The sequence below is a fragment of the Amphiura filiformis genome, chromosome 17, assembly GCF_039555335.1.
Source record: "Amphiura filiformis chromosome 17, Afil_fr2py, whole genome shotgun sequence".
NCBI lineage: Eukaryota > Metazoa > Echinodermata > Ophiuroidea > Amphilepidida > Amphiuridae > Amphiura > Amphiura filiformis.
The window spans coordinates 915,934-940,020 of NC_092644.1; the positions used below are offsets into that span (position 1 = coordinate 915,934).

At 37.0% G+C, this 24,087-nt stretch overlaps 1 long non-coding RNA gene across 1 annotated transcript; it reads right to left on the bottom strand.

The window, feature by feature from the left end:
• Positions 1–18,426: 18,426 nt before the first annotated feature.
• LOC140136773 (uncharacterized) lies at positions 18,427–21,742 on the bottom strand. Its single transcript, XR_011856758.1, has 2 exons — positions 21,403–21,742; positions 18,427–21,357 (listed from the first exon to the last, which is right to left on the bottom strand). It is a non-coding gene; the product is annotated as an uncharacterized lncRNA (long non-coding RNA).
• Positions 21,743–24,087: the final 2,345 nt, after the last annotated feature.

Consider the following 24,087-nt stretch of genomic DNA (forward strand, 5'->3'; position numbering starts at 1 on the left):
TCCGTAAGCAGGATCCCGGAGGGGGTTCTCTCTGGTTGAAGGTATACGGGGATGTGCCACGGTTGTGGGTTGCCCAATTAGAGCAAATGTGTGTTCTTTTTGGGTGTTTTTTGTGAAAAATTGGTATACTGATGGGTGGCAATAACAGCAAAAAGTAGGTATAGAGAAAGTCAGCATCCAAAAGTCTGCGTGGCACATCCCCGTAAAACAATTCAAGCCCCCCGAGGGGCAGGATACGCTATGTGCTGCTGGCTATGTTCTTTCTTTTGTTTCAATCATCTGTATAGAAAGCCGATCGTCGTTTGAAACATGTCCTGAAAAATTTCCTTATTCTTTTTTGCGTCAAAACGTATATAAAAGGGTCAAGACATGAATTGAAAAACTGCATCAGTAGCAACCCGTGGAGAAGTTCAGGATCACTGCAGTTGTCACATTCACTATACGCAGCCGTTATATCGCTGTAAAGCACATAGAAACAGTACGGTAACATACAAATGGCCATGGCTGAAACCAATCCAACTAGAGTTATTCCTGGTTTGATGTAACGATTTCTAGCATTCCTGACGTTTGCATCTTTTACGCTTTTCTGATTAGACATGGTAGGAAGAAAAGTGTTGGTGTGGTTTTCATCAGGTGTTGTCTCCGTGACCATGGTGACATCCCTTGAATGGCTAGAGACTGGTACGCTTTTCTGAATAGGAAGAGTAGTACTTTGTCGCGAGCTGTGGTTTTTATGACGTTTTGTTTCCGTGACATCACTCGATTTTCTACAGGCTGCATGCTCAAGTTTGCTTTCATGGGTAGACGCCTTCAACTCTTGTGTCAATATTTTTGTCATTTTCAATCTAAGACGGAGTTGATAAAGAAACGCTACACTTAACAAGCACACGAACATCAGGGGCAAGAAGAACAGAACCACGATGTAAGACATGGCAAAACTTTGGATTCTCCAAGGTGGTGTTAAGCAGTTTTTGGAGAAATCTATATTTCCCGCTACATCATCAAGTTCTTTGGCTTTTTCCCAACATGCCATTTCAATAACTGCCGTCATAAGAGCAAATATCCAACATGACGCGATAACTTTGTACACTCCTTTTTGTGTTACGTTTTTAATGTATTGAAGAGAATCCAGGTACACTAACAGAAATCGGTCTACGCTTATTGCCATAAGAGCAAACAGTGTTCCATGAATACTAATATCGATGATACTTCCCCAGATCATACAGCCGATTTCTCCTAAAGGCCATTGGTGTGGAGTTATGTACAATGGAGCTGCTAACGGTAACGCCACCATACCTGTAAGCAGATCGGAACATGCCAGGTTTAATATCAACAATTCGCCAGGTTTTTCTCGCAGCGATGGCATCTTCCAAAACGCTGCAATAGTCCCTAAATTCATGACTGAAGTGATGAGTATTAAAATTGGTATAAAAATTGCATATCCAATGTTCACATTACCATGATTACGGTCATCAGATGTTGAGTTCTGTATAAGAAACTCAGTTGTCATATCCATGATGGTGAGAAGTGTAAAAGCTCACTTAGGAAAGGTGGTGCATAAGATGAGAGCTTCGCGTCTAACTATAGGAAATAGCATGAACATGATTAACAATTGCGACGTTACACGAACAGACGGATGAGAATCCCTGAGAATTAGTCCCGTTGCTTCAATAATTTTCGTGACGTTAGATATTATGTAGCCAATTAAATCGCTTCGAATAAAAAGAAGTCTTTGTTTTACAACCTATTGTACCCACACATCGTGAGTTGAAGTACACGTTGCACAGCGTCATCATCCCGATATCTTGCGGGTATTTTTATATTTTCAGTTTTCCTAAGTCTATTGTTCAGATACGAAAACGAAAGGGATTAAGTGAGTTGATTCGTAACTTGAATTCATTGTTAAGTTTGAAGCACCAATCACCTTATTTCAACATGTTCAATAGAGTGTATGCAATAAACCCAAGCGGAACGAGAGTTGCTAAGTAACCGCTAACCGAACCATAAACACATGCATGATCAGAGAGCGAGTCGTCAATTTCCCCATAGCTTCCCACGTTGTACACACGTCAGTCGAATTTGGCGGTGTTCGTTTGTTTGTCCTCCAAGTTATAGCATTGTTCACTTTGTGTTGAACATTGTAAGTGGGCCTCACTAATGACATAAAGGTTACTGTTATATCATGTCAAGAGGCCACTTTCATGAATAAGCTAAACAGCCTATGTGGAGGAATTGTATGCATGAGCAATCACACCAATGACGTAGTAATGAATACCCTCTATAGGATGGATGCCTGTATCAACAAAAGGCTTGATAAGATCACAAGATTATGAAACACCGGTGTTTTTTGTGGTCTTGCGACCCTCTTGTCTATGATGTTGTTAAATTGGTTCACATTAATGTGACAAAATGCCAACAAACAATTTTATTTTATTTTGAAAACAATTGGGAGGATATTTATATTCTTTTATGCTAAAACAACTTCTCTCGTCCCAACGCGCAGTCGGGCTTTCTTCCGTCATGCATTGTGTTTAATGAAGGTGCACTGCGAATTTTCAACTACGTCCATGCTGACTGTGCCGAGATAAAAAAAAACCAAGACCTATGCGCAAGTGTGTCCATATCCTGTTTAGAAGTAGGCTGATTTCAAAGCGCCCTCTCTAGGAAAACGTTGTGCAAAGAAAGTGCGTCCATGTCCTATTTCGACATGGACGCACTTGAATGACCCACAACGGAACCTTGGACGTACTCAAATAATGATATAATAACTGCGTCTACGCCGACGAACACCGTCTGGATGTTTTCAAATCGTCCTCTCTATGCAAAAGCGTGTTCGATTATTTGCCCAACTACCAGAATCAAAGAAGACATTAAGATGTGACTATAGGGGGGTATTTGTCCAACTACCAAATAGATGGCGCTTCGTTGAAGACATTGAGTTTTCAACTACGTCTGCGCCGACCAACATCGTCTGGCTGTTTTCAAAGCTCCCTCTCTGTGCGAAACGTTTTTCGATTATTTGTCCAACTACCAGAATCCAAAAAGATATTATGACGTGACTGTAGGGGATTATTTGTCCAACTACCAAATAGGTGGCGCTTCGTTGAAGACATTTGTCCAAGGACCAAAATGTAAAAGAAATTCTAATGTAGGCCTTACTATAGACGAATCCAAATACATGCATTCCTACACCTGACTAGCAGCCTTTAGTTGGGTCCCCGTCGGCTACAATGCATCCAAAATGTGAAATGATTCGGCCTTGGCGGACATTTTAAACTGCATTCCATCACCCGTTTTACACCTTCCGCGAAAACACAGGTAGACAAAAGAAGTTTACAACACAATACAGTTCCAACAGTTGTGCAAATAAAAGCCGCCTTACACCTAGAGAAGGTCGAGGAGGGTTAATAGAATAATACAATAGAGATAATTCCGCCGCAGGTAATCCCGTCGCATCTATTCATGGATGTACAAATGGATGAACAAAAGGACTATGTATGAATAGATGCGACAGGATTACCTCTATTGTATATTATTATTCTATTAACCCTCCTTGTCTTTGCATCTTCTCTAGGTGTTAGGCGGCTTTTATTTGCACAATCGGGTGCTCAAAACCCCAGGTTGGTGCTAGGGGGAAACCATGACTTGGCTCGTTGGATTCGTCTATAGGGGGATTATTTGTCAAAATACAAGAAAATACCAAATTGATGGCGATTATACCCTTCGAAGCAGATCGGGGTTGTGGCATGGTGTGAGTGGGTATTGTTTTTTTTTGTAGAGGTAAGCCAAATTTGAATGAATATCAAATATTTATGTTTTAAAGACACAAACGTAGAAACAGTTTTCTCAAGTTTGTGAAATATGACCTTTTCTGTTTTTATACCTTAGTTTTGATCTTTATTGGCTCATGTTTTTTAAATATAAAAAAAATCTAAAATTTGAGAAAACCGATCTAATTTTGTGTATTTAGAACACAATATTCAATTTTTGCCGTTTTGGAGGTTAGGGTAAGTTGTTATAGTGGACAAACAAAATTGGCATGGAAAATCAAATTTGGCGCTTTTATCAAATATAACTCATTTTTATATCATTTCCTTTCTGGAGGTGTGTACTTTTATGTACCCATCATCATTACTTTTAAAGATACAATACAAAACAATGTCTAAAATTTCCCATTTAGAGTCATCCTGCGTGTCCCCTTAAAAATAAATAATGATATTTCTTTTGACAAAATACTAAAAAACATTTGTTTCTAATTTTCACAAATTTTAGGTATTTTAATGATTTTTTCCCAAAAATTTAGTTTCCATGCATGTGAAAATACTCACGAAGAATCATATTAATTTACATAATTTGTCAAAATATGACAAAGAATGAAATGGAACTTTTGTGTTATGTTTTGAAGATTTTAGACTACTTTTGCCAATAAACAATATAATGAAATAAATCAAGTAACATTACTAATGTAATTTTTTTTATGTTTTGATGAATTTCGATATGTTATGCTTACAATAAGACAAGAATAATATTTCTGAACACTGTTTGTAATTTTGTCACACTTTGGTGCCATTATTTCTCATTATACCCATAGTCTATCTACTAACACAAAATTTGATGACAAGATTAAGAGTATTTCTTTCAAATAAATAAACGTACTATGAAATTGCATTACTATAGTATCTATAGAGTACTGAAGTGTGACGTCATAAAATTTTCTTTTTTGCAATTCAGCATTTTCATGACCATATTTCAGTAGAACATGATGAAAAACATCCACAGTCCAAATTTGGTGGGAATCGGATCATGAGGGCCCGAGATATGGCCGTATGAATACCTGTTTGGAACCAGGCCAATTTACACTGATTTCAATGGGGCTAATTAATTAATCAAACGCTTAATTTGTAAAAGGAAATCTGCAAAACAAGAGGACTAGAAAGTGGAACGAAAAGTGGAAGGAAACGAAACAACAGGAAGACAAAGGGAACGGCTGTCGTTTGACTGATGCACTGTCAATTGTGCAAAAGCATAACTCGGTCATCTATAAACTAAGCTTTATTGTGGGCACGAATAATCTTATATTAGAAGCCATCATTCAACATGTCCAATATCTTCCTTTTCCCATGCATCAAACAAACGGTGATAACAGGGTCATCAGTACAAATTGTGCTTTTTTAATAGTACTCTGACTCGGGTAAATGTCAGATGGCAACATTTCTGTCGTGGTGCAGGCGGCATAGGAAGCGCAACACGTGACGTACGAGGCTGGCGAAGATACAGGGCTGACAGCCCCATTCAAAATACACAGTTAGCAATTACAAATGGAAAATTAACATACTAGCAGTGTGGTACACTGTCGTACCCCGACGGTTTTAGAGTAAGATAATTTTGCTTCGACACCACATAACAAATTTAGAATTGTTTGTGAAGATTTCATGATTATGTGTTAATCCAATGGCGACCTCAAAATTGTCGATATCGCTTCCATCACCGCCTGTCGGGCTGGTAACTTGTATGAGCCACCTGCCTGACTAGCTAATGGCTAAAAATGTTAAGAGTACCCTGAATGGAAAAGTATGTCATATCCCAGATTGGAGGGAGGCATGTGATTTCACAGAGGTCTGTGCATAATTTTGTACCAATGTTAATTCTTTACCACTTCAGTCATAAATTTAGGGATTGTGGAAGACTTTTAGTGACTGTATCCACAATCTAAACTATTTTTATCTGCAATTCTGTGGGCCGGGCTCTCGAATGGGTATCTATCGAACGTTACCTACTCCGGTGCCTGTATTTATTGTTTCTAATTCCCCTGTGCATACTCTATGTGTTCACACACATGAAGTTGATATGCCTTGCCATTTCTTTCAATTGTTCGAATATTCAATATTTCCTCGTAACATGATTTTGTGCCCTCGTCCGCTGGATTTATCATCCGAATTTTTTTACAATCTTAATCTGTAATTCACGTTTTTAATCGAAAAAAGATAAGACCATTTTATACAGTTATAATAATAGCTAGTATAGTGTCGAAACGCAAAGTTAAATCAAATATTGTCTGACACTTTGGGTATCTCAAATGGAAACCACAAATGAAATGAATATCAAATTATTAAACATGTGATTGCTTGTCTTAGATTTAAGATTTCGCAAATCAATATATTTCTAACAAAGCAACAAAGGTTGATCAGAAAGTTACACGTTGAAACAAAAAACCGAAACATCCTTTTATATGTGTGTTAGTCCAATGTCTAGTGATTTAATCATTGTTAATATACAGTAAGCCAAAGAATTAAGGTACCAGTTATGTTCACCCCCGTATATCCTAAATAAAGACGAACATGTGAAAATTAAAACAAGCAGTCAACACTTGTACTCTTTAGCTCCGATTTAGCTCTGATTTATTTGTTGAAATTGGTTGAGACTTAAAGACACGGTGATCTAAAAACCTAATGAAGAAACGAAATCAAAAGTTGCACTTTTGCGTTTGTGTTCTAATCAATTAAAGCACGGCTCTAGTTTTAACGTGCTAATCAATGGAAGGGCATTTAATGCAGCAAACTGCAATTTTATAATTTTTATCTTCCTTGGGTTTTGGGATCGCCGTGTCTTTATTTCTTGAACAATTTCAACGAATGAGGTCTTAAATTCGAGCTAAAGGATGCAGCTATTGGCTGCTGGTTCCAATTATGACATAATATGTCATAATTATCTGTCTTTGTTTGGGATATGAACATAACTGGTACCCCCGGACCCGGGGGAGGCACTCCCTATCTGAAATGGCAGGGATGTGCCTCGGCCATGTTAAAAGTAGGGGGCATTCAGGTCAAATGTACAATTACAAAAATATGGGGTCATTCAGTACACAACCTGAAAAAAATGGGGTCATTCGGTATTAAACTTTGAAAAAAGGATGGTCATTGGGGTAACAAAAAGTAAAATGGGAGTCATTGAGTACAGGATTGCCAAAAGAGTATCATTAAGTACACATAAATAAGTGCCAAACTACGTAAAAACACCTTGGCCACCATGGAAATGTGAAAAATCTCATTAAATTTGGGAATTAAAAGGGGGTCATTGGGTATAGCAGGAAATAGAAAAAGGGGGTCATTGAGTACATGAATTTTTTAAAGGGGTCATTGGGTAATAGGTAGGACCATAACACAAAAGGGGGTCATTGGGTACAAGCCGGTTTGAAAAAGGGGTCTATCCTGAGGCACATGATGCATATCTGTCATGGAAGTGCCCCCCCCCCCCGGGCCCCCGGACTGGTAGCTTAATTTTTTGGCTTACTGTATTGTAATGTAAAAACGTAATAATGTTAAAAAACGAGGCCTCGGGAACTTCATAGACAAGAAAATTGGATAAGGAAATACGTGTTGAAATAGAATAACAACAACATCCTTTAATTTCACAAATAGTATAGATAAAGGGTGTTTAGTTTACCACAAACACAGGATACCGTGTGTGACCGTTAGAGAAAGATTTGTTGGGGAAATTTTTCTTTTTTTTTAAACGCTTTTGTTTCCCTAACGTAACGTCCTAACCGCGGGTTGCAAGTGATAAGAACGGAAACCATCCTTTCCTTCTACTGTTTCTATTATTTATAAAAGTGCGAAACTGAAATTGAATTATTTGAAGGCACTTTGGACGATATAGCATGTTGCTTTCTAGTTTCGGCTCTACCCATATTTAACCCGTCAAACTAGGGAAGTGCCAAACTTAATATTATTAGCTCTGTCGAGCATCGCATGTTTCGGAGGTACTTTTTACATACATCACCTTGAGGATGGAGGGTTTTACGACCGAGGTTTTTACGATACACAACGCAACATCTGATCATGTTGAAGTGGACATTGGATATGCAATTTTACTCCCGATCTTAATTCTCGCCACTATCGTCATGAACGTTGGGACTATTGCAGCATTTTGGAAGGTGCCATCGCTGCGTGACAAACCCAGTGAGTTATTGATATTAAACCTGGCATGTTCAGATCTCCTCACTGGCACAATTGTGTTACCTCTTGCGGCCCCTTCGTACATAACGCCAAACCAATGGCCTATGGGAGAAATCGGCTGCGCTATTTGGGTGTTTTTCATCGATATTAGCATTCATGGAACTCTATTTGCATTAATAACAATAAGTTTAGATCGTTTCTTTTTAGTTTACGTGGAATATCCGCAATACATTAAGAACGTAACACGGAAAAGAATTTACAAAGTTATCGTGGCAGGATGGTTATTCGCTTCGTTAACAGCAATTATAGAAATGGCGTTTTGGGAAAGAGCCAAAGGAGTAAATGACACTGCGGGTGGTATTGATCATTCCAAGATCTGTTTATCACCTCCGCGAAGAGTCCGTAGTTTTGCCATGTCTTTCTTCTTTATTCTCTACCTATTTTCAGTAGTTTTAGTGTGCTTGTTAAGTGTAGCGTTTCTTTATCAACTCCGTCTTAGGTTGAAAAAAACTAAAACATTGACACAAGAGTTGAAGGAGTCTTCCAATGTAAGCAAAAAACACGCAGCATGTAGTAAATCGAATGATCCCACAGAGGTAACGCCTGATGAAAAGCACAGCTCTCAGCAAAACGCTACTCTTCCCAATCAGAAAAGCGTCCCAAACGCAAACGTTAAAAATGTTAGAAATCGCTACATCAAACCAGGAATAACTCTAGTTGGTTTGGTATCAGCCATGGCCATTTGTATGTTACCATACTGTTCGTATGTGATTTACAGCAATATCGCTGCAGCTCTTGGTGAATGTAAAAACTGCAGTGATCCTGATATTCTCTATGGACTACTCCTGATGCAGTTTTGCAATGCATGTATGGACCCATTTATATACGTGTTGACACGAAAACGGATAAGACAATTCTACCGGGCATGTTTCAAACGACGATCGGCTTACTGATGACGACTAGCTATGACTGTTGAGACAATGTTAGAGTAACGGGACTCACTGCTACACCATTCTTAAATGCTGTATTTTCTTAATGAATGTAAAATCTGCAGTGATCCTGATATTCTATATGGACTACTCCTGATGCAGTTTTGCAATGCATGCATGGACCCATTTATATATGTTTTGACGCGAAAACGGATAAGACAATTCTACCGGGCATGTTTCAAACGACGATCGGCTTACTGATGACTAGCTATGACTGTTGAGACAATGTTAGAGTAACGGGACTCACTGCTATACCATTCTTAAATGCTGTATTTTCTTGGTGAATGTAAAATCTGCAGTGATCCTGATATTCTCTTTGGACTACTCCTGATGCAGTTTTGCAATGCATGTATGGACCCATTTATATATGTTTTGACGCGAAAACGGATAAGACAATTCTACCGGGCATGTTTCAAACGACGATCGGCTTACCGATGACTAGCTATGACTGTTGAGACAATGTAAGCGTAACGGGACTCACTGCTATACCATTCTTAAATGCTGTATTTTCTTGGTGAATGTAAAATCTGCAGTGATCCTGATATTCTCTATGGACTACTCCTGATGCAGTTTTGCAATGCATGTATGGACCCATTTATATATGTTTGGACGCGAAAACGGATAAGACAATTCTACAGGGCATGTTTCAAACGACGATCGGCTTACTGATGACTAGCTATGACTGTTGAGACAATGTTAGAGTAGCGGGACTCACTGCTATACCATTCTTAAATGCTGTATTTTCTTGGTGAGTGTAAAATCTGCAGTGATCCTGATTCTCTTTGGATTACTCCTGGTGCAGTTTTGCAATGCATGTATGGACCCATTTATATATGTTTTGACGCGAAAACGGGTAAGACAATTCTACCGGGCATGCTTCAAACGACGATCGGCTTACTGATGACTACTAGCTCTGACTGTTGAGACAATGTTAGAGTAACGGGACTCACTACACCATTCTTAAATGCTGTATTTTCTTGGTGAATGTAAAATCTGCAGTGATGCTGATATTCTCTATGGATTATTCCTGAATGAGAGATGCTGTTTTGCTATCTTGACCCATTTATACATTTGTTGACGCGAAACGGGATCATTAGGCTATTTTACCGGACATATTTCGAAATGACGCTCGGCTTACTGACGACTCGATCATGAGACAATATTGTTTGGGACTCACTGCTACACTATTCCTGAAACTTGAAGGCAAAAACTGACGTGATCCTGATTATTCTCTGGATTACTTCTGACGTAGTTTTCAATTCATAAATATACCCATTTATACGCGAAAACGGATCGGGCGATTTCGAGCGACGATCGGCTTACTGACGACTGATAAAATAAAGTGACTGGACTCACTACACCATTACCGTGCAACGGGAAAATGAGAAAATTATAATATTTATGTTTTAACTTGATTTTTAGCGAAAGTATATGAAATTAAAATTTCCAGCGACAGAAAGTTGCCTTATAATTGTGCACTTCCGGATCAACGAAATTTCGAGACTCATCTTAAAATCACTATAGGCCTAGTTTCTAAGATATAAATCATTGCTCAAAAGCACCATAGACTTGAACGGCTTGTATATCTGACAAATCGTTCAACTATCATAATATGAATGTTTACCAACAAATGTGTATGAGATAAAACCACATTGACATGGAAGTACACAAAATTGGGAAACATTGTCTGAAAAAAAACCTTCAAGTCGTTTCCTTGAAATCAAACCATTTTCACATGCAATGCATCATGGGTAAAATCCCCAGAACTGAAAGTTTTTGTCGTGGTGAATTTAAAAATTGCAGTGATCCAGATATTCTCTATGAATTTTTCCTGACATAATTTTGCAATGCTTGTCTTGACCCTGTATGGATCCATTTATTATTATCAGTTCGGTATGATTTCCTTTTCTGGAAGATCACTAATTCTAGATATTTTACCCATCATGCACTGCATGTTTCTCTAGTTCTGGAAGTTTTACCCGAACTGAACCGGGCATGTTTCGGCTTACTGAAAACTGGCGAGACAATGTTAAAGTGACGGGACTCACTGCTACAATTCCTGAACATGACAAACCCTTAATTTTGACACTTGAAGGAAAATAACAGTATGTCTCAAAGCTGTCGCGCGCGTTTAGTTTAGATTACGCATTTGTCTCGGAGAAATTGACTAATCTAATCTAATCCATCTGACTCATTAGCTCAGTTGGTAGAGCATCGGTCCGGTGACCCGAAGGTCCCAGGTTCAAATCCTGGATGGTCAGTGAAAGTTTTTCACTGGCTGTCATTTATGTATGTGGAGACTTGTGTTAAAAACCTTTCTCATGACTAATCTATTGTTTCCTCCAAATTGTGAATTTATAGTTGAAGGCCGAATTAAAAAAGACTAGTTTGCGTCACGTCAGTGAAAAAGCGCGGCGTGATTGGTTGCTGACCTGCGCAGTAGTGCATTTTTGGTCTGGTTGACAGGACGTCATACGCAAACTATACTCTTTTAATTCGGGCTTCAATTATAACACTTTAAATAAAAATATATCACTATTTGTATAATCGAGCGTTTTAATTTTTATGCTTATTTCGACTGAATATTTAGCTTTCTTAGGAATTTAGATTTTAGAAATTGGACGTTTCTAACAAAAGTTAGAGGATATTGCGTACAAATGGTGAATTCCAAGTTTTGACAAAACTACCTATTTTGAAAACCTGTAAAATTACTAACCGTTCAGCACAAAGTTTTTTGGAAAATGTTATGCAGTATAATATTTGTTGTGTCCTGTTCTTACTTCTACTAAATAGTCAATATCAATCGATTATTTATGATAGTTACGAAGCAATCCTTGTATGGAATAAAGGATTTGATACGCTTGAGTGACCTTAAACTATTCTTTCTTTGGCGGCAGTTTTGAAGACAATTAATGAGGTGTGTGAGTTTCATCATTTGAAATGCCGGCAGAGATGGATCGTATAGAGAAGGTTCGTCCTTACCGTCGTTTTATCTTTTCAGTTTCTGTTTCCGTATCCGTATCAGTTTTTGTAAGTCATTGTTATTCTGAAGTAGTAGTCTCCCAGGTGTGACCAATCTTTTATTCTAGCCTTTTGTTAGTTACTGAAAATTTGAAGCTCGTGAATTTCAGTTTTCGTTTTGGTAAGTTATATTGATTTTTGACATAAAACCTTGAGATGTGCGGTTGGGTTCTAATCTAGATAAAAGAAGAGTCTAAATTTTACGGTCCTAAATTCGCGGTAAATTGTACGGCTTCAATTGACTTGTGTTTGGTCTATATGCACTTACGCCTAGACGTAAGTAGCTCGTAAAAATAGTCTTGCATTGAAATATATACTAACCATGTTGCCTAGTTATAAGCAAAAGTCTTTCATATTGGCGATGAAACGAGCGTCTAAAATAGTCAAATATCTCCCAATGAGGCGCGTACAAGTGGTGATTTGGTAATCATGTTTTATATTGAAATGCAATACAAAAGAATTGCATTCTATTCATTCGTACCAATGACAAGCTAATCTGATAATTGGTTGGGCCTATATGCAAGACTCGGGTTTATTTTAAATATTTATTTTTGCAGAGCTTATTTTCAGTCATGGATCATACTGATAAATTTCGCAAGGGAGGGGAGGGAGGGAGGAGGGAGATACTTGAGACTGAACAAGTGAGAGTGGGAGGGTGAGGAAGAAAGAGAGGAGAGGAGAGACGGAAAGACTAGAAAGAGAAGAACTCGGAGAGGAGAGAGTAGGGATCGGGGATGGGAGTGGGGAGACTGATCATGGGGGGGGTGGGGGGTCAGAAGGAAGCAAAATAGGGAGATGGACATTGATACGAGGGAAGGGCGACACGGTGGCCCTGCACAAGTGCATTGGGGTGCGACATGCTCATAATCGGACCTTTTGTGATTTAAGGGCTTATTTTCAACGTTTTTATTGAAAAACGTGGACTTTGTCATTCGGATTGTCATGCATTTTGTCAAATTAATGTAGATCAATTTAAAAATGTCAGACGAGAGGGCGCTAGACCATTAAAAACACCGGTGTTAACAACACCGGTGTTAACACCAGTGTTTCATAACCTTGTCTCTCCCGCTTTTATTGACATAGGCATCCCCTCAATTGAAATAACCTGATTGGTACTTCAAAGTTAACAATGAAGTCAGATTACAGTAAACTTACTGAATCCCCTGCGTTTTCGTATCTGAACAATAGACTTACGGAAACTGAAAAGATAAAAATACCCTAAGCATGGTATAGTACAAGACGCGCTAGATGTTTGATGAGAGATTAACTTTCGCGTCAACACAAAAGCGCCGCAAATACCACAGATAGTTGTGTACGGTGTAGTTAATGGTAATGGCGCGGGCCCGGAAGATTTAAACCATAGCGAGATATGGGCGACCAATCACAAGGCAGATCCATTTAAAGATGCATTACATCATGGCCAATTTTAGTTAGGCCAGAAATTGGCCTAACTCTCCATAGAGTCCCGTGTTAAAAATCTTAACCGCAAGGCAAAGTCAGTAGTCCACTTGGGAAGCTAACAAACAGAGGGAGTGCGGTGACTGAAAAGATCAGATACAGATGTGAAAATCCATCAGTTGCACACAAATCAATACAAAGCAGAGTTTTATGCTTAAATGTAATAGCCAGAGTATGCAAAATGGGCAAGTGGACTACGGAGAAGTCTACCGTCGTACTGGTTGCACAACATTCTAATATGGGCTCTTGTCAGTAGAATTCCATTAAACCTTGTTTATAATGTTGACAAAATGGAATTAGCTCTATTTTTATATAAATCGACTGCTTAGTGCCAGAAATGGGTAAGTGCAAATTACATGTTAATCATTTTGGCAACAAATGGACGGTTAATTATGTGACTTCGGGGTATATTGCATTGTCAATGAACTCAAAAACAACAAACATGGGAGACAACACTTTTTGTGGTGGTCATGTTCTATACCAACCGAGAGATCATTTGGTTTATTTATAAAGAATATCCGCTATGGGATTTCTTAAGTATCTCATACCAAAGAAAAATGCCCCTACACCAGACAATACCATAATCTGCGCATATTTAAAGGCACAATATTTCTTTATGACGTTATTATCATTCATATATAGAATATTTGATTCTTACATAATGTATCACATACATAATCCGCACTACTTGGCACCATATTTCCAACTCCATGGAAAGTACCCAACCTGACGCAACATGAACATAATCTGCGCTAATTGGCACCAATATCCTATGGAGTAAAAGCCTAAAAGCCGTGACAAACATAATCAGCGCTGTAATTGAGCCCAAAAAGATCCCAAAACGCAGACAAAACAATCACGCGCATTTTAATTTCAATTTAAAAATTGAAAGGCCATCCCATTTGGAATTCTTATCGTGTGTATTTTATAACACCCAATTCCATACTTACACACATGTATTAAAGGTTACATGTAGTTACTATTGAAAATATATTCGATTTCAAATAATGACCATGTCATTTGCCATGATTTGTCATAAATGCATATAATTAATGCAGAATATCATTGAAAGCCGAAAAATAACTGCACGTATGCGTCTTCTTTTATAGACATGAAAAGTTTTGCTTCAATCATTTCATGTATTTATTTACCACAATGACTAGGAAACTGTTGACATACATGTACCAGGCTTATGTCTTTAACTTCAACAACCATTTTTGACTTGTTTTGTTTTTTGTTTATGCAGTAAACAAGGTAGACAGTGGTAAAGTGCTTTTTCTTTAACTTTGGCTACTTTTTGATTTTATGATAAAGTGCCTACTTGACACCAACAGAAAGATTCTTTTTGTGGAATTATTTAGCTTACATATTTTCAGACTTTAGAATTTGCTATGAATTCAAAGTCATATCAAACTTATTTTGAACTTGTTGACTTATTACTTTATTTCTATACAGCTGGTTCTCATTTCCTTTGTGAACCATTTTTCTCCAGTGTTTTGCGCTGGGAGACATCTTAGTTTAACACGACCGCTCTATGCAGTGTTTAAGGCTCAAGTATATACAATTGAAAGCTTTTAGACTTGAACTTGAATACAAAATTATAATCACTTGCTGACTTGCAAGTTATTATCTTATCTGTGTCCCCACTTGTTATGATAAACATGTTTTATTAAACATAAGCCATTTAATTAATTTCAATTAAGCCTGCAAAGGCTTGATAATATTTACTTCAATTCTTATGTTATGCCTGAATTCGACGTTACCTCATATTGTGAACATTTGACATTCATTGTGATATTTCTGTATATACAATTGAAAGCTTTTAGACTTAAACTTGAATTCACAATTATAATCACTTGCTGACTTGCGAGTTATTATCTTATCCGTGTCCCCACTTGTTATGATAACCTGTTTTATTAATCATGTTAAGCCATTAAATGAACTTCAATTAAGCCTGCAAGGCTTGATTATATTTACTTCAATTCTTATATTGTTATGCATGAATTGGAAGTGAACATTTGACATTTATTATGATATTTCTGTTTCAAATGATTACCTTGAAAACGTTTAACGCTCTGATAAAACATTTAATGCTCGTGTTAATTTAAACCGCATAATTTAGCATTAAACATGTTTTCAAAGTTACGTAAAACTTAAAACCAATTGATTATTCTTACTTACTTTCCGCTAAAACATGTAAACTTATACATGACTCACTGTTACTTTACTTTCACTTAACATATACATTTATTGGGCGTGGAGGGTGGGTTTTTCAGTAGACGTTGATCTCTCGATGATAAAACATGATGTGAGTCAAAACCCATTTGCATTTGTCAGCTACAATTATGCCAAGTGATTGGTTGTATCATAGCAACAACAAAAACCTTTAACAAACCCATTATGAATGCATTCAATAACCCTGCACCTGTTTTAACATAGGTGAACGCATATCTGAAATCACTGATGTGCATACCTCCAAGTGGATCAACGGCTTAATCCATATTATACACAAGGGTAAAAAAACCCATTTATACGCCTGGCCAAAATTTTTCCCCATTGACAATTTGGTTTTAATTCGACTTCGCTTAATTAAACGCTATTGTCAATGAACTCAAAAACAACAAACATGGGAGACAACACTTTTGTGGTGGTCATGTTCTATACCAACCGAGAGATCATTTGGTTTATTTATAAAGAATATCCGCTATGGGATTTCTTAAGTATCTCATACCAAAGAAAAATGCCCCTACACCAGACAATACCATAATCTGCGCATATTTAAAGGCACAATATTTCTTTATGACGTTATTATCATTCATATATAGAATATTTGATTCTTACATAATGTATCACATACATAATCCGCACTACTTGGCACCATATTTCCAACTCCATGGAAAGTACCCAACCTGACGCAACATGAACATAATCTGCGCTAATTGGCACCAATATCCTATGGAGTAAAAGCCTAAAAGCCGTGACAAACATAATCAGCGCTGTAATTGAGCCCAAAAAGATCCCAAAACGCAGACAAAACAATCACGCGCATTTTAATTTCAATTGAAAGGCCATCCCATTTGGAATTCTTATCGTGTGTATTTTATAACACCCAATTCCATACTTACACACATGTATTAAAGGTTACATGTAGTTACTATTGAAAATATATTCGATTTCAAATAATGACCATGTCATTTGCCATGATTTGTCATAAATGCATATAATTAATGCAGAATATCATTGAAAGCCGAAAAATAACTGCCAAACAAGTTCCTTTATTTCAAAAGGAACTTGCTTAACACCCGCCCCTTTTTTTTCAATTTCAATGATTCAATGCTCCTGGATGCAACATAGAACATGTAGCATGAAGTTAGCTGGCGCTACTCGGCTTTATAGGATAAAGAATTATTTCACTTGTGGAGCTGAGTTGATGATTGTGATTTTAGAGTGGCACACGATTGGCCAACATAATTGCCCAAATTACTTTTGGGTTTTAAAGCGATTAGCACCTCGAGAACTGATTTTAAGCATTGAAGTGGCTAAATGCTTTACCGTATATTTTATTTCTTACATGTAACGGTTTTCAAATAAATGTTGAATAAAATGAACACATATATTTTGAATCATACATATCAAACACAAATTCCCATATCAATCATGTGGATTTCATACTGTCACTGATACCGAATAGATGCAATTGGAACGTAGAAAAACCTAATCAAAACCTTCGTGGGATAAAAGCAGGAAAACCTTCCAATTGCAGCGTGTATCGTTTCAATATTTACAAAGGATTTTCATACAGGATATATATACAATTTTTCTTAAATTATGAACTTGTTTTATCATTTCGCCTTTGCCAACTGTGAAGTTCATAGCAAGAGTGTTATATCAATATATGTTACCAACTTGCTTTATTATGCATTTCAGGAATTACATTTCAATTTGTGTCCCCAAGGAAACCAAATTAAATGTATCTTAGACTGCTTAATCCTGTACTGTATACTTGTAGTTCATTGTCCTTTTTGGTCATTGTTTAGCTCTAGTGATGATCATGCCGTTTCCAAATAAAGTTTGCTTGACTTTGTTTTGTGACTACAAACTACTTGCATTGTTTTTTTTTTTTTTTTGAGCTTTCATCAAATGCCAATTCCATGCTGTCACCCCTGACATATATGTTGATGATGCGGTGATGCGACTATTAATATTGTAATCGACTGTGCATCGATTTTAACGGTTTTCTCTGGTTTACAACATCGTTCACCTAAACACGTAATAATTCCTGCACATGTGAGAAACGTTCGCACATCCGGTCCTTGCGATTTGGTAGTTCACAGCACCTAGCTTGCAATTGGTGGTGAGCTTTTGCCGAAATTGCCTTCATCCTTTCATAGCAAGTGTGTAGAAGAATTTAAATATCACAGATACACATAGGTCATGTGGTTCTTGAATTATGTTGTAACAAACGCTGAAACAACAACACTTTTGTAAGAAGTGTGGAGGTACCAACTCCTTAACAACAATACAATAATCCAACACGTTTTCAGGCTGACGTTTTCACGGTATATGATTTGTAGAATTAACTTTGCAAAACATCAACGTTTTATTATTCCATGACATATTGATTTAGATAACGAATCGATATATATCCATGTGTTCATGCATGTCCACACGTTCCTGCGTGAATTTGTTTTTAATTTCCATGAGCTCAGGAACTTCGCCTTGTGAAGTACCGCCAATTGTCGCTTGTTGTAGACTGAACTTTATACCATGCATGATGTCCCCTACACATTTTGCCATGTCCCACACGATATTGTTCATGTTCGTAATGTTCACAAGTGGCCTATGCTAATTCCACAACATCAACACTATGAATTTCTGAAATGAAACAAAAATACACAGCAAGAGACAACTGATGCTATACACTGTATGTCTTATACTACTGTTTTATGATATGCAGATATGATTTGTCTGTTGGTGTCTGTTCTGCCATGTTTCTTTTATAGACGTCTGTAAATTATAACTATAGGCCTACTCCTTTGTTTTTATTTTTAAAACGCCTATTTGTTATAAAATTGTTTGACATTGTAGCTCATTGTATGCATGTGAATTCGCGAACGTGACCTTTGCCCTTTCAACTTAGGCTTGTTTTGTTCTCTTACTACATTAGCTGTTTAACTATAATGAAAATGGTGGCTAACATCACAACGCACTATGCAATTAGTGGCTTCCTCATATAGCTGCTCCCCCTACTTTCTCATCTATTTTGTATAATCATGTATTCCTTGCCCGTTGCCTACATACATATACCTCTTAACCATATTTGATGTGTCCGCATACTTTATAAATACCACCTACAAACATGAATGCCTATATACATAATAGTTTGGCTTTTTAGTGTAGGCCTATACTCAAAATATATTTCTTGCCTGTACGAATATGCCATGTGGTCTGCCTATGTTCCGCACTATTAGCCAGTACATTAAAGGTATTTGCTAGCTTTTGCTAACCCTGTAATAAGCATAAGGGTTCTCAGATTTTACATTTGCACAAGTCAGTTTTTTTTTTTTTTTTTCATTCTTTTAACTAGGCCTCTCGTTCTTGCACTCCAAACGTCCTAACCATCGATGGAGTATAACTGGTATTAAATTGATAACCACCCGAAAGAATTTCTTTAAATACATGCCAACTACAATATTTTGATCTGCCTATGTTCCATATTATCAGCCAGGGTATTTGCTACACACTGTAATAAGCATTTAAGGGTTCTCAAATTTTACAATTGTACCAGACAATTTTTGTTTTTATCATTCTTTTTAACCAAGCCTCTCGCGCTTTACCCGATACTTGCACTACAAACGTCCTAAACCATCGCTGGAGTTGTGCGAATGCACGAATTCAATAATATAACTCGTATTAATTGACAACCCCCCAAAAGAATCTCTTTAAGGTTATTAATTATTTTAAACTGTTGTGATTTGGTAGTTCACAGTATCTTATGAATGGTTGTGAGCTTTGGCAAAAACTGCATTGCTCAATTCATAGCGAGCGTGTAGAAGAATCAAAATATCACAGATATACTTTTATAATAGGTGCTGCGGTTCTTGAGTTACGTTGTAAAGAGGGCTGAAACAACAACACTTTTGTAAAACGTACATAGCTCATTAACAACAATAAATTAAGCAAGTTTGCAAAGTATACGATTTGTAGAACTTTGCAAAACATCAAGGTGTTAACTTTCAATAATATATTGATCTAGATAATGAAAATCGATTTTTAGATTGCTTCGACCAACAATACCTCGTCTACCCTTAAACGCATGTAATTTATAATTTTTTAATATTAGGCCTAAGGCCTAATATACTCAATTCCATTTATTTTGTATTTATTTTTTCTTCTTGCACTATATTACCTGTATGTATTCTTTGATATAGTTATATTAAATTGTATAATGCAGATCCACTAATCGGTCATTTCTACCTTGTTACTAATTTATGTTCTTGAAGGACTATTTATATATTTTACTGCATATCTATATTGTATCTATCATTACCCTTACAAAATGTTTCATTTTAATCTACTAGATGCTATTACTGTATCTGATATGCTTATTATTTTTTATATTTATACAGTACTTAAACTTCCTTTTCCTTATTTGTGACCTAAGTGACCATCCCAATTTGTTTACCTCCAGAAAATAAGATATTTTTTCTTGTTGGCCTTCTTTACTTCCCGTTTTTATATTTTACTGCATATCTATATTATATCTATCATTACCCTTACAATTGGGGTTTCATTTTGCTATTACTGTATCTGCTTATTATTTTTTATATTTATATTAGACCTATTACTTATACTTCCATTTTCCTTATTTGTGACTTTAAGTGACCATCCTTATTTGTCAGATTGTTTTCCCTTCATTACTTGATAAGATCCAGACTCTGCCATTATATAGAGCTGGTCTATCTCTCTTGATAAACAATAGTTTTTCTTTCTTCTTATTCTGTCTTTCATTAGTAATAGAACCATGAATTTAGTGTAACCTCCTTGACCCTACCATTTGTTGCTTGATTAATATTGATCCCCGCTAGTTATCCTTGTACTTATTGCCTACCATAATTACTAGCCTACTACTATTAGATCCTGTAATATTCATGTTTAGGCCTATGATTTTTTGAAGAAACCATGTCAAACTGAAGCGTCATTAATAGCTATAAACTCGAACTTGTGGGGTATTGGTTTTACGTACTCTATCAACTCGCATTAACTCGAAACTGAATCTGACCGTGCATTTGTATAATAATTTTGATCCCACTGTACTTCGAAAGGTACCATAGGTCATACTACTTGCCCTCCGCCTTAATTACCATGACTGTGCTCATGTGTATTAAGCATGTTTGAACTTAATCTATTTAACTGCATTGTTCATAATTATTCGATCACTGAAATGCCCACGCTGGCACTATTTAATGTTTTAAAACACACCTTATCTTATGCCTTACGCACTCATTTCTTGGCACTGCTTATAGCGGGGCTTATAGATGTTATATGTGTAGGACTATGCATGTAGGCTTACATTTAATAAAATTTCCAAGAGATAAGGGATACGTATAGTTGCGTAATCTTTTCGCTACATGTATTAAATTAATTAATCGCTGTCCTTCATATTGATCCTCGTTAGTGCTATTTCTGTTATTTATTATTATCATTATTATTTCATCGTATAATTAACATATTAATCATAACTTGCCTACTCAAGTACATTGTCCCTTCCATACCGCCGAAAGACAAAGATTCCACCATGATGACGCACCGTCCTGCACAATCACGATCTATGTTACAATCACACCCTGATTGTTTTACTGTTGCCATTTTGTTTATCCTGTTGGTAGATTGCTATACATTGCCATAGAGCGAATGCAAGCATTAACATGTCGCTGTTTTATATTGACATGCAGCTATTTAACCATAGATGCTTTAACCTTTTTTTCAGTAGACGTTGATCTCTCGATGATAAAACATGATGTGAGTCAAAACCCATTTGCATTTGTCAGCTACAATTATGCCAAGTGATTGGTTGTATCATAGCAACAACAAAAACCTTTAACAAACCCATTATGAATGCATTCAATAACCCTGCACCTGTTTTAACATAGGTGAACGCATATCTGAAATCACTGATGTGCATACCTCCAAGTGGATCAACGGCTTAATCCATATTATACACAAGGGTAAAAAAAAAAACCCATTTATACGCCTGGCCAAAAATTTTCTCCCCATTGACAATTTGGTTTTAATTCGACTTCGCTTAATTAAACGCTATTGTCACTTATAGGCATCCATTCAATTTATTTTTTGTCAATATTGGGTTTTGCCTGGCGTTTCGCCGAATGTTATAAATAAATATAAATAAAAAAACTTACAGTTATAGACGCAATTAAGTGACCATGCTTAGACCCCAAAGTAACTTACATTTATTATGGAGTGCAGAGGAGTAACTGTCCATTTGTTGCCGAACTGAGTAACATGTAATTTGCACTTACCCACTTCTGGCACTAAGCAGTCGAAATGTCTGTAACTATCAATGCAGATGATCAAATGAGGTGTAGTGGTCTTCTCACTCGCTTCTCACCACTGCAGCCCAGGTACAATTCCCCGCGTTGCTACATGTGAGTTTGATTGCCAATCCATGCTCATCCCCACAGATTTTTGTTCGGATTTTCCTCCGGCATCTAAAATCGGACTTCTTCCCATATCCCTGTCCCGTCATATTCGGTTGGCATCCCTTTAATTTAGTAGCCTCTGGAGCACTATTGGGCTTTGCCTGGCTTCGGCCGAATGTAATTAAATTTTAAAAAATTTTAAAAGAAGCGAGAGGAATTGTGTTGAGAATTGTGCTTTACAAAAATACCACTGTCAAGAACAAGAAATGGTTCCTATTATATTTGATAATTTTCTTTCGACTGTATCATTTTTCCCCGACACACTATTTATATTGTGTATCTATTGCTTGACTAATGTAACCCCGTGCACCTATGTGTCACGTACACTGCGTAAACGACCAGTTGTAGCGGAAGATGTCGCAATCAGGATCATGAACATTAAACGCGTCATCTTGGTATAAACTCGTGAAAATTGGGTGAGAATACCATAAGAGTTTGCGCCTGTAACAGAATTTTTTTGTTGCTGTTTTTTTTTATTATTATTATTTTATTGCTTTTGCTTTTTTTTTTTTTTTTGGTTAAAATTGATGAGTGAATTAATGCTGGATATACAGTGATACGAGTACCATAATAACCGTACTCTCTCGCTTCGTGTTTATAGTAACAAAGATATACACAATACATATATGTGGAAATTCACACAAAGGTCACGTTTACCTCACGAATGTGCTTCCGAAAGTTTAATCGTTCACCTTGCAATTTCCTTTCCTAGTCGGATCTCAGTGTTGCTATAAAACAGACAATTGCAATCATAGCACTGCATATTCTACCAGTAAATTACCTCTCATCAGTAAGCGTAAGAGTTTGAACATATCGCACCATGCCTTTCTACGTTGCTTTACCGAACTCAACTTCTCATAATATTGAGGTGAATATTGCGTATTCAATTTTAGTACCATTACTTATTGCCATTACTACTGTAATGAACTTGGGAACGATTGTAGCCTTTTGGAAGCTACCATCCTTACGAGAAAAACCAAGCGAGTTGCTGATCTTGAACTTGGCCTGTTCGGATCTAATAACAGGTGTATTTGTGTTACCACTGGCGTCTCCTTTGTACATTACACCAAATCAGTGGCCATTTGGAGAAATCGGCTGTGCTATCTGGATATTTTCAGTCGATATCAGCCTTCATGGAACTTTGATTGCCCTGATGACAATAAGTATGGACCGTTTCATGTTAGTATATATGGAGTATCCGCAGTATATACTAACATGAAACGGTCCGCAGTATATCAAGAAAATAACACGAACAGGAGTTTACAAAATAATCGCTGGTGGCTGGATATTTACTTTTATTACAGCTATCATTGAAATGGCATTTTGGGAAAAAGCGAAAAGTGTGAGTGAAGTAGCCGCTAGTATTGACCATTCCAAGTACTGCTTGTCACCCCCTCGTAGAGTAGAGAGTTTTGCTCTCTGTTTCTTCCTGATTCTCTACCTGTTTCCCGTATTAATAGTGTGTATGTTAAGTATAGCGTTTCTGTACCAACTTCATCTTCGGCTGAAAAAGACAAAACTCATGGCGCATGAGTTAAAGGACTCGGCATATGGACGCCATTCAAGCGATAGTAAACTCGCAGAAACAACCCCAGATGAAGACAAAGTATCTCCACATGTTTCTAATCAGAAGAGCAGATCAGAAGCAATTGTTAGAAAACGATACGTCAAACCAGCAGTGACACTAATTGGTTTAGTGTCAGCCATGGCCATCTGTATGCTACCATACAGTTTCTATGTGATCTACAGTGATATTGCGTCTTTAAGCGGTAAATGTGAAAAGTGTAATACTCTTGATCTTATCTACGGATTGATTTTGATGCAGTTTCTTAATGCATGTTTCGACCCGTTTATATATGTGTTGACGCGTAGGAGAATGAGGACGTTCTATTGTACGTTGTACAGACGAGGATTGGAGCTTTGAATATACGTGGAAATAAATTT